The sequence below is a fragment of the Trichosurus vulpecula genome, chromosome 2 (genome assembly GCF_011100635.1).
Source record: "Trichosurus vulpecula isolate mTriVul1 chromosome 2, mTriVul1.pri, whole genome shotgun sequence".
In the NCBI taxonomy this organism is placed as follows: Eukaryota; Metazoa; Chordata; class Mammalia; order Diprotodontia; family Phalangeridae; genus Trichosurus; species Trichosurus vulpecula.
The window spans coordinates 81,811,630-81,822,522 of record NC_050574.1 but is presented as its reverse complement, the minus strand read 5'-3'; the positions used below and the strand labels follow the sequence as shown (position 1 = coordinate 81,822,522).

The 10,893-nt window shown below is 41.9% G+C and overlaps 1 pseudogene; it reads left to right on the top strand.

Moving 5' to 3' along the window:
* The first annotated feature begins 3,173 nt into the window (after positions 1-3,173).
* Positions 3,174-10,446, top strand: LOC118840316 (annotated as a pseudogene).
* The last annotated feature ends 447 nt before the right edge of the window (positions 10,447-10,893 follow it).

The following is a 10,893-nucleotide window of genomic DNA, read 5'->3' as shown; positions in this document are numbered from 1 at the left end:
ATATGAGACATTCCTCTCACATTTTTTTCCATTTCCTTCCAAATATGAAATCTAGGTTCCCCCAGAAGACACTGTATTTCTGACTAATAAGTTATTAATAATGCAAAAGAGCTGATATCTTTAGGAAAAATGAGTTTTGATTTACAGAAGGATTGAGAAGGAGCTTATCAGTAACGACATTAGGATTTCAGTGGGCAAAGTAGAATGGCCTTGGAGAGGTGCATACCAAATTGGAATGGGTCTGGTAAAGGGTAATCTCTGAATAGGGGTTAGGGTTCATGGTGTAGCAGTAGGGATATCCTAGTCTGACTGGCTTTAGGGAACCAGCATAACAGGAAGTAGGGTGGTATTTTGGCAGTGGTACAAGGAGATGGCTGACTAAATAGAAATTAGACATTGGGAGAACTTGGAGCATTGGATGAGAAGACATTCTTTCCTATAAGCAGGCCAAGGTAGATAGCAAGAAAATGGACCTTAGAGTAAATTAAATTCAACTCAATAAATAAATATTTATTAAGCAGCTGCTGTGTATAAGTCTCTATGCTCAGTACTGGGGAGAAAATGATTAAAAATAACAGTTTCTCACATCAAAGAGCTTGAATTTAATTGAGGATAATACAACAAATAATATGAGGCATGGTATGTTGGAGGCAAGGGGAAGTCTAGTACAAGTGTTGTAAGACGTTTCAAAGAGGTAAAAATCACTTTCAGATGGGATCATCAAGAAGGCTCCCCTGAGGAAACAGCAACTAAGCTAAGTTCTGAAGAAAGGATTTCAACAGTCAGAGATAAGGATGGAGATAATTCCATTTACAAACACTGAATTACATGAGATCAGACAGTATCTTGTATATAAATTTTGGTGGAATGTAGAACGATGGAAGGATAGAAATATTAAATAACATTGGAAAGGTACGATGGGTGCAGATCACATAAGGACTAAAAATCCAAGGTAAGGAGTGTATGTTTTTATACCTAGGTATGAGTAGAAATTTTCCAGATATGCTGAAGATAAACTTTAAGTAGGGAGAAGAAACAGAAGGTTACCAGAAGTAGAAGGAGAGATTTTCCCCTCACTGAAATGAGAGCTGTTTGCCATTCTTTTTTTTTCCTTTTGTTTTTATTATTATTTAATATATTTAGTTTTCAGCATTGATTTTCACAAGAGTTTGAATTACAAATTTTCTCCCCATTTCTACCCTCCCCTAACTCCAAGATGGCATATATTCTGGTTGCCCTGTTCCCCGGTCAGCCCTCCCTTCTGTCACCCCACACTGCTCCCATCCCCTTTTCCCTTTCTTTCCTGTAGGGAAAGATAAATTTCTATGCCCCATTGCCTGTGTATCTTATTTTCTAGTTGCATGCAAAAACTTTTTTTTTTTTGTTTTTGAACATCTGTTTAATTTGAGTTCCAAATTCTCTCCCCTCTTCCCTTCCCACCCACCCTCCCTAAGAAGTCAAGCAATTCAACATAGGCCACATGTGTATCATTATGTAAAACCCTTCCACAATACTCGTGTTGTTAAAGACTCACTATATTTTGCTCCTATCCCCCTTTATTGAATTTTCTCCCTTGACCCTGTCCCCTTTCGAAAGTGTTTGTTTTTGATTACCTCCACCCCCATCTGCCCTCCCTTCTATCATCCCCCCCTTTTTATCTTCTTCCTCCTTTTTTCCTGTGGGGTAAGTTCCTGTGGGGTAATATGTATGGTATTCCCTCCTCAGGTCAAATCTGATGAGAGCAAGATTCACTCAATCCCCCTCACCTGCCTTCTCTTCCCTTCCTACAGAACTGCTTTTTCTTGCCACTTTCATGCGAGATAATTTACCCCATTCTATCTCTCCCTATCTCCCTCTCTCAATATATTCCTCTCTCATCCCTTAATTTTATTTTATTTGTTTTAGATATCTTCCCTTCATCTCCAACTCAGCCTGTGCCCGCTCTCTCTCTCTCTCTCTCTCTCTCTCTCTCTCTCTCTCTCTATATATATATATATATATATACACATACATATATACATATATATACATTTATACATACATATATACATATATACATACATACACACTCACATATACTTATACATACATACATACATATATATATATGCATATTCCCTTCAGCTACCCTAATACTGAGGTCTCATGAATCATACACATCATCTTTCCATGTAGGAATGTAAACAAAACAGTTCAACTTTAGTTAAGTCCCTTGCAATTCATTGACTTGTTTTTCATGGTTTTCTTGCATCCTTCTCATTTCTCTTCCCAATTTTTCCTCTACTTCTCTAACTTGCTTTTCCAAAGCCTTTTTGAGCTCTTCCATGGCCTGAGACCAGTTCATGTTTTTCTTGGAGGCTTTTGTTGTAGGCTCTTTTACTTTGTTGACTTCTTCTGCCTGTATGTTTTGGTCCTCTTTGTCACCAAAGTAAGATTCCAAAGTCTGAGACTGAATCTGGGTGCATTTTTGCTGCCTGGCCATATTCCCAACCAACTAACTTGACCCTTGAGTTTTTCAGCGGGGTATGACTGCTTGTAGACTAAAGAGTTCTATGTTCCATGCTTGGGGGGATGCACCAGCTCTGCCACACCAGCACTCCTCCTTGCCCAAGAACCCCCAACCCAGACTGCACTTAGATCTTCAGCAGGCTCTGTACTCCTGCTCTGATCCGCTACTTAATTCCTCCCACCAGGTGGGCCTGGGGCCAGAAGCAACTGCAGCTGTAGTTTTGTAGCTGCCCCACCTCCGCTGCCCCCGGGGCGGTAGCTGAACCACGAACTCCTTCCACTCCCATAGCTTTTCCCACTAACCTTCTCTGTTGTCTTTGGTGTTTGTGGATTGAGAAGTTGATGTTTGCTATTCTTGATGGGGAAAAGGAATTGAGCCACATGATTTATTTAAACCATTTACCATTCTTGTCCTCACCTCTATCCTCCACATAGCTTTGGTGTTGCTAGACTCCACATGCCACCAACCCAAATCAGCAGGCGTTTGTGCTTCCACATAAATCATCTACATGCAGTGATGGTGCTGGAGCAGGAGACAAGAGTGAATGCATTTCCTGTGGAGCTCCCTCTACATTTTACATCCTCACCACACACCTTCTGTGTGTCACTCCTCCCAAAGTAAAAGCAGGTTCTGAATAACTGATGTTCTCTCCTCTCCTGCAGCCATGTCTACACCAGGGGATAATGATGATGAACCACCCCATGGAAACCCAGGAAGACGAGAGCTGGAGGAGAAGCTGAGAGAATTGGGGCTGGATGCCCAGTATTGGGTGCCTAAGCTGCAGGAATATCTGGGTGTGACTTCTGTTCAAGCTTTAAAACACCTACAACAGAGGGAAATCCTGACACTGAAGTCCCAGGCAAAACATCCTTGGGAGAAGCAGGAATTGGAGAAACTTCTTCAGCTGTCGAGTGGCCAGGGCTCAAAGAAAATGCAAGAGAATCACTGGGTGACCGTGAAGGAGAGACAAAAGTGGGCACAGTCAGCCTTGAAGGAGCTGAGGGAGATGCAGGCAACAGGCAAAAGCAGGCAGGAGGCAATTGTGAGGGAGAAAGAAGAGGAGCTGAGGCAAGCCATGGAGATCCCACCTAAGTACTGGTCACTCCCTGAGAAACCCCTAACAGAGGTCATAGAAAACATGAAGAGACACCTCAGTCTCATGAAAGGAACAGTCTCTCATAAGGAGAATCTTCCTGACAGGGAGCTCCTCAAAAGGGTGTCAGGTGGTCTTGCCCTGCAGGGCATTTACCAAACCAATAACCCTGAGGATCTTTTGGGGAAGAGAGAAGAACTGCTCAGCCTCCCAGAGAACTTCTTCCTGCTCAGCCCAGCACAGGGAACAAGGATGGAAACAATGGAGTTTTTGTCTTCTCATGAAGAGTCCATGTTTACTGAAAGCATGGAGAAACTGGGCTTCAGTGTCAGCTTCTTGGCTAAGGGTGAAGGTTGGGGATTGAACTTGGAGGCCAGCACCAATTACACCAGATCTTCTGACTAGAGAAGTCCATAAGTCACGCTCTGAGCACACTTACAGCTGTGCCACGAAGTTCTGCTATATCCCATTGGCCTCCTGCCACTTTTCACTGGACCAGCTCCACCTATCCAGGTCAACTCTTCAAGAATTAAAACAGCTGGAGCAACTTCTGAGTCACTCCAATGGTGCAGAAACTAATCTGAAGCATAGATGTGAGGCATTTTTCCAAAGGTTTGGCTCTCATGTGAACCAGGGCCCATTGCACTTGGGAGGAGTATTCTGGTGGAAAACTGTAGCTGAGGGCTTCAGATCAAACCAGCTGCAAGATGTGAAGCAGCAAGCCTCAGAGGCACTTGATGTGTACATTGGGGGCACCTACAGTGGTTTTGGGGTGAAAGCAAGAGCCATGGTAAATGCATCAAAGTCTCGGTCCCAAATGGATTCTCACAATACAAGTTCTACAAATTTGCAAGCAAGATTCCAAATGTCTGTATACCAAACAGGAGGCCCCCAAGAAGTGGATTCTCTCCCACAGTGGAAAGCTGGTCTTGTGGCCAGTAACCACACCTGGTGTGTCATTGACCAAGGCTACCAGCTAGTGCCTGTCTGGGACATAATTCTGTCTAACCACAGACAAGATTTTCAGGATCCTCTACGAGTGACTTGCTGCCTCACAGAGATTTACACAGCTCTGACTGGCCGATGTGCAAGGATCCAGGATGGAGAAGAGTTACTGAGTGCAGTAGAGGATGCCAGGTGTTTTGTAGAAGAAGTGAAATACTGGGAAATCACTGAGCCTGTGGAGAAACTGATGAAACTGATGGACTTCAAGAAAAAGCTGAGTGAGAAAAGTAGGAACTCAAACATGTGGATTAATATCTGTCTCAAAAACCTGACCCTGCAGCAGTTCTTAGTTGACATTGTCAATTTTTGCAAGGACTTGCCAGTTCACGAAACTAAATTCATTAAATCCCAGTTGCATAGCCTTTTGTACCCTCATGTTTATCAAGTGGAAGACTTCCCACAGAGTCACTCAATTATGCAGTGGGTTTTCCACTCAGCAAAGAAGCAACAAGCTATCCATGTCACAGAGTTTGCTGACTTCATTCAGAGCTTAGAAAAGACAAAGAATGACCTTCTTGAAATAAATCACAACCCAGAGTCCTCAGGAAAGATGGAAGAAGCTCAAAGAAAGGCTACTTATAAGATCAGTTCATCTCTCAGCTCCTTTCTGAAGGCCTTGAAACAGGCAGAGGATTCAGGCACACATCTGCTGCTACTTTCCATTGCAGCTGGTGCAGGGTACAAGGAGGAAAACCAAACCTTCCACTGTCTCCTAGGATGTGAAGAATTAAATTTCCTGTTATGTGAAATGAAAGAAGCCCATGAAAAGTACCAGGACCTTAATAAGAAATGTGGCTATAGGGATCAAGCATTTCTACTGTTCACAGGGCTCACGGTAACTCCTAGACCGACTGCTGTGTCTGCAGAAGAAAAGAAACAATGTTTGAATCTTATGCAATCTCACATGAGACGGTCATGGTCCAAAGAAGTGCTTCATGTCCTATGGAAACCCAAGGCAAGTCATGATTGGAAAACTCTGGAGAAAGACCTGAATTTCCTCATCGGTGGAGAATATGAAGCTACAGTGAACTATTTACCGATGGATGAGGTGAAAAAAGAACTGTAAAATTTTCCTCAGAGAAAGAAAAAGATCTCTGGGCCAGAACCAAGTACCATCACACACCATGATGTGATAAAAAATTCCCTCTTTCTAGACTTAGCCAAGAGGCTTGGTCTAGAGCATTACTATCCAAGGAATATGGGCAGAACAGATTTCCATCTGATTGACAAGGCCTCTGTGCATGACAGTCAGCCAGACACAGACAAAGAATTGCCATTTTATTTCCTACGAAAGCTGTTGATGTTGGATTATTGACTGAGATACTTGGTCTGTAAAGGTGATGGAGACACAATGGGCAGTGGGACATTGACTCTGACAAATCTTGAGGTTGACCCTTCAGATCCTTATGATGATTTGTCTGATGATAAGAGCACATCCTCTCTCCTCTTGTCAAAAGATCCACCCCACATCCACCCAATGGACACTCAGATGATGATTTTTCACTATGCTGATGATTTCATGAGACAATACATTTCAAAAAACTTTCCATTTGTCAATTTGCTCTCCCCCTTGTGGTGCGCAATCCCTGTACCTCTGTAATAGAATTTCCTCTCTGGTCTCTCAGCCAAGTGAAGAGGAGCTGGAGACAGGTGGATAAAGCATCAGAAGACACAGTCATTAATTTTAATAACCAACTCATCTCCCAGGTACCCATCCCCATAGTGTCCTTTATGAGTTGTGAGTTCTGCTGCTTCTTCCAAATCTCAGATCTTGAACTCTCTCCTGAGTAAGCACAAGCATGATGCTTTTTTCCACCGTCACTGCCGAGGCAGCAGCAAATCCTGCCTCTTAATGGGAGGTATGGTAGAGATCTCCTGGTTCTGTCCAGGGGGGGAGAGATGAGGACAGATTTGAAAGGTGTGTGGCCTTCACCAATCTCCATGGAGATGCCAAAGATTATGAGATACAGCTCCAATTTCTGCAGGAAATTGCTTCAGTCACAGTGGTCCTTGTTTCTAATTCTGATAAATGTGAGAGGACTGTCCAAATGGCCCAGGGCCTGTGTCACGCAACAAAATCTTTGGTTTATTGTTTGATGACGAAGATGAGAATGCATTCAATGATTCTGACCAGAAAGTGAGGATTGGGATTAGGAATAGAAATGAGGTAGAATTAATGGATAAACTCACAAGTGTCATCAATCGCTTGCTGAAGACTTCAGGTCCCTTTCTCAGTCTGGAAGACTGTGCTGAAGTTGCTGGGCGCCATGGCTTTCTTGTAGATGTGGACAGGAAAGAGTGTCAGGAGGCTAAGGTAAAGGCACAGGCTTTGCTGGCCCTCATGAAAGAGATAAGATTGTCTGAAATGAAGGAGAGATTACTGCCCCTTCAAGGAGAGCTTTGGCACCGGTGGTGCAAGAAGGATAAGGAGCTTTGTCACCTGCGAGAGAAAGAGAACTGCAGCCTTGAACAGCACAAAAGTGAGATTGCGACAGAAAAGCAAATAATAAGACAAACACAGCTAACAAGAGCATTTCCTCTTAATGACTTGATGAGATCTGTTCTTGAAATCCTTCAGTCTCACTCAGAGAAAGACAGTAGCACTGAACTGTATTTCCTACAGTGGCTGAGTACATTCATGGACAACCTGACCAAAAGTCGCCTGGAAAAACTCCGGAAGAGGTACAATCAGTTGTGGTCTCTGGTGATGGCAGAAAAACAAAAGGGATCCCGGAGTGCCTCCTTGAAATGGCATGAAATGGAACTAGAAATTGTCTCCAAAGAGATCAGGGATTCTTCATTGGGTATTGAACATCTCCTAAGGGAGGCTGGCCAGATCTATGAAGCTTTGGAAGAAGCTTCATCCCAAAGGAACACTATGTTCTTCTCCCTTCCTCAAATTGCTGCTGACCTGATGGTTTCTGGGTACCCCCTTGAGCTGATGGATAGGGATGCTTCCTATCTACCCCTCAAGTGGGTAGCAGCTGTTTTTGACAGATTGATTGAGAAAATTGGAGACCAAAAGCTCTTTGTTCTCTCTGTTCTTGGCCTCCAAAGCACAGGGAAGTCCATTCTGCTGAACGCTGTGTTTGGCCTACAGTTTAATGTCAATGCAGGGTGATGCACACAAGGAGCTTACATGCAGTTACTGAAGGTGGAGGAGACACTCTGGGAAGAGCTGGGCTTTGGCTTTGTCCTTGTGGTTGACACAGAAGGACTCAGGGCCCCAGAATTCACTGGTAAATCACAGAATCGGGACAATGAGCTGGCAACTTTTGTTATTGGTCTTGGAAAACTGACCTTGATCAATATATTTGGAGAGAATCCTTCAGAAATGCAAGATATCTTGCAAATTGCTGTCCAGGCCTTTCTGAGAATGAAACAAGTGAACATTTCCCCAAGCTGTCTCTTTGTGCATCAGAATGTGGGGGAAATCACTGCCAAAGATCAAAATGTGGAAGGAAGAAGGAGACTTCAGGAGAGACTGGACAAAATGGCAGCCACAGCTGCAGAACAGGAACAGTACCCTGGTATTACCTGCTTCAGTGACATCATTCGGTTTGATGTAAATAACTATATCCATTACTTTGCTCATCTATGGGAAGGGGATCCTCCCATGGCCCCGCCCAACCCCAGTTATAGCCACAACATCCAGGAACTAAAAAGAGGAATTCTCTTAGAAGGCAAAAAGGAATCCAAAGGCAGCATTCTGAAGATGTCTGAGGTGAAAGTCTGGATCCACGATTTGTGGAAAGCCTAGCTGAATGAAAACTTCATCTTCAGCTTTAGGAATACCCGAGAAATCATGCCCATGGTCAAGCTTGAGACAATGTATAATAACTGGACCTGGAATCTAAGAAGTCATGTGTTGGATTTGCAGAACCAACTGACCAATCAGATTCAGAATAGGGAAATTCAGGATCTGAGAAAAAGTGCTGTTGAGGCTAACATTGCAGAAAAATATGAAGCCATCAAGAAAGAGCTTCAAAAATATTTTGATGAAGACCAAGAGAAAGAAATCCTGATTCAGTGGAAGGGAAACTTTGAGAACAAACTGAAAGATCTTAAAGAGGCACTTGTTTCAGAAAGCATTAGAAAGTCCAAAGATTTCCTTAGTTCAAGGAAAAGTCAAGATAAATTGGATAAAAGGAAATCAGAATATGAAAAAGAGTTGCTGTTAAGAAGCAGAGATGTGGCTCGGACCTTAAAGAATTAAGTGAGGAGGAGCTGAGAGAGACATTCAGTCAACTTTGGACAAATTGGGTCTATGAAGTATCCTCAACTTCCCCTCCCGCTGAAGACCCCAATATTGATATTGATTTGGAGAATGTTTTTTTGGACCATTTTAAACAGGAGCACTATGTGGTAAGCAAACTTCAAGCTCATTGCAGAAGAAAAATGTTTTCCATTAATTATGAGAAACATGTAATAATGAAAGCAAAATTAATACTTTTCAGACCCTCCATAGCAGAGTGTGATAAGAAGATCATAATGCAAAATACCCACAACAATATCTCTTTGGTCAATGAGAATATTGATTGTAAGTTAAGAATGGGAATGGATTATGATATAAGTTACTTCCATGAAATACTGCAATTAATGGACATGACCACTGATTCTGCATCCAGTGAGGCCCAGTACATATTTACAAATGAATATAAAATAGATTTGTCCTTACATTTATGCCACACAGCAGCAGCGAAATTTAAGGACATGCACATTGCATACAAGAGAGCACATGATCCTGTCACATACCTAGAAAACAAGAGAGAAGATTTCTTTATGAGTTTTAAGATTTCCTGCCAAGGTGCAACCTCTATCACAGCATTTGCTGAGTTCCTGTGGAGCAAGCTCAGTGCTTCCCTACCTATAGCCATCTGGAAAAAGATAGCCCTTGACCTTGCTGGGGAGATAAGGGCTAACTGTCCTGCCTTTAATGGAAAATGATCCAACCTGGAGAAACACATTCTTATTTGTTTGGCTAAGTAAGAAAAGTTTAACAATTATTGGGAGTGCATTCACACACCAAAAACTTTTTTTAAGAATTACATTGAGAAAGAGATCCAGGCACACTGTATAAGAAGAGGAAAAAAGAAATTGAAGAACTTTTTACATAATAGTTTGTAATATTTTAAGAAACTCATCCTCTCTGCTATTCGTGGGTCAACTCTGGTTGCTAAGGACCAAAACAATTCTGCGTCTGTATGGCTAGACACATTGTGTAATCACCTTGGGCGTCATTTGACCCTTCCAAGAGGAGACTTAAGAAGTATTGAACATCAGGAGATTACTGGCATTGAATTCCTCAAGGAAGCCATGATTGAATACTTGGATCCCAGAATCCTCCCAGGATAGGCCTGTGAAATAATTTTTATAGAGAATGTGGAACTTGGAATTCAGGTCATGCTTTCTAATCAGCTCAGTGGCTGCTGGAAGCAGTGTCCCTTTTGCAAAGCAATTTGTACAAATACAGCTACAAATCATTCCGAGGACCACAGTCCCTTTTCATCATTCTCAGACTGTTACAGGCACAAACTGGCACAAGACTGATGAGTTTTCAATTGATTTCTGTACCAGTTATGTGGCTTGTGATCTTCTGTTTGTTCTTAAGGATGGCAGGCGTTTCCCATATAAGACTTATCGTCAGGCAGGTGATGAATATGCCGCATGGAGCATCACTCCAGACACATCTGCCCAGCCATACTGGAAATGGTTTGTTTGTCACCTCAGGTCCCAATTAGAAGAGCATTACAATCTCATATTCAAGGGTAGAGGTCAGATTCCTGATGCATGGTTTAGAATCACCAAGCAAGATGTGCTAAATGACCTGAATAAATAATTATTCTCAGTGACACCAAGGGACCTGAATGTAGATCTTTTTGAGAACTTATTCTCTTAGAAATGATTTTTTAAAATATTAATGGTGGAGGCATAGCGCTATCAGATATATATATATACATATATATATATCATATCTATCTATCTATCTATCTATCTGTCTATCTATATGATAATGTAGTAATCATCAAAACTGTATCACTGGTTAAAAAAAATAAAATGAGATTTAGAAGGAAAGACTATACAATGGAGAACCAGAAACCTTGATCTTAATTTAATGGTTTTCAGTAAAGAAGAATATAAATTATTTATTGAAGAACTCCTGTGTGCAAGAATTGTTGGAAAATCTCAAAAGGATTTTTAAAAAATTAGGTTTAGAGTACCAATTAACACCAAATATCAGTGTAAGTTATAATGGATATGTAACCACAGTGATAAAAGGTCATAG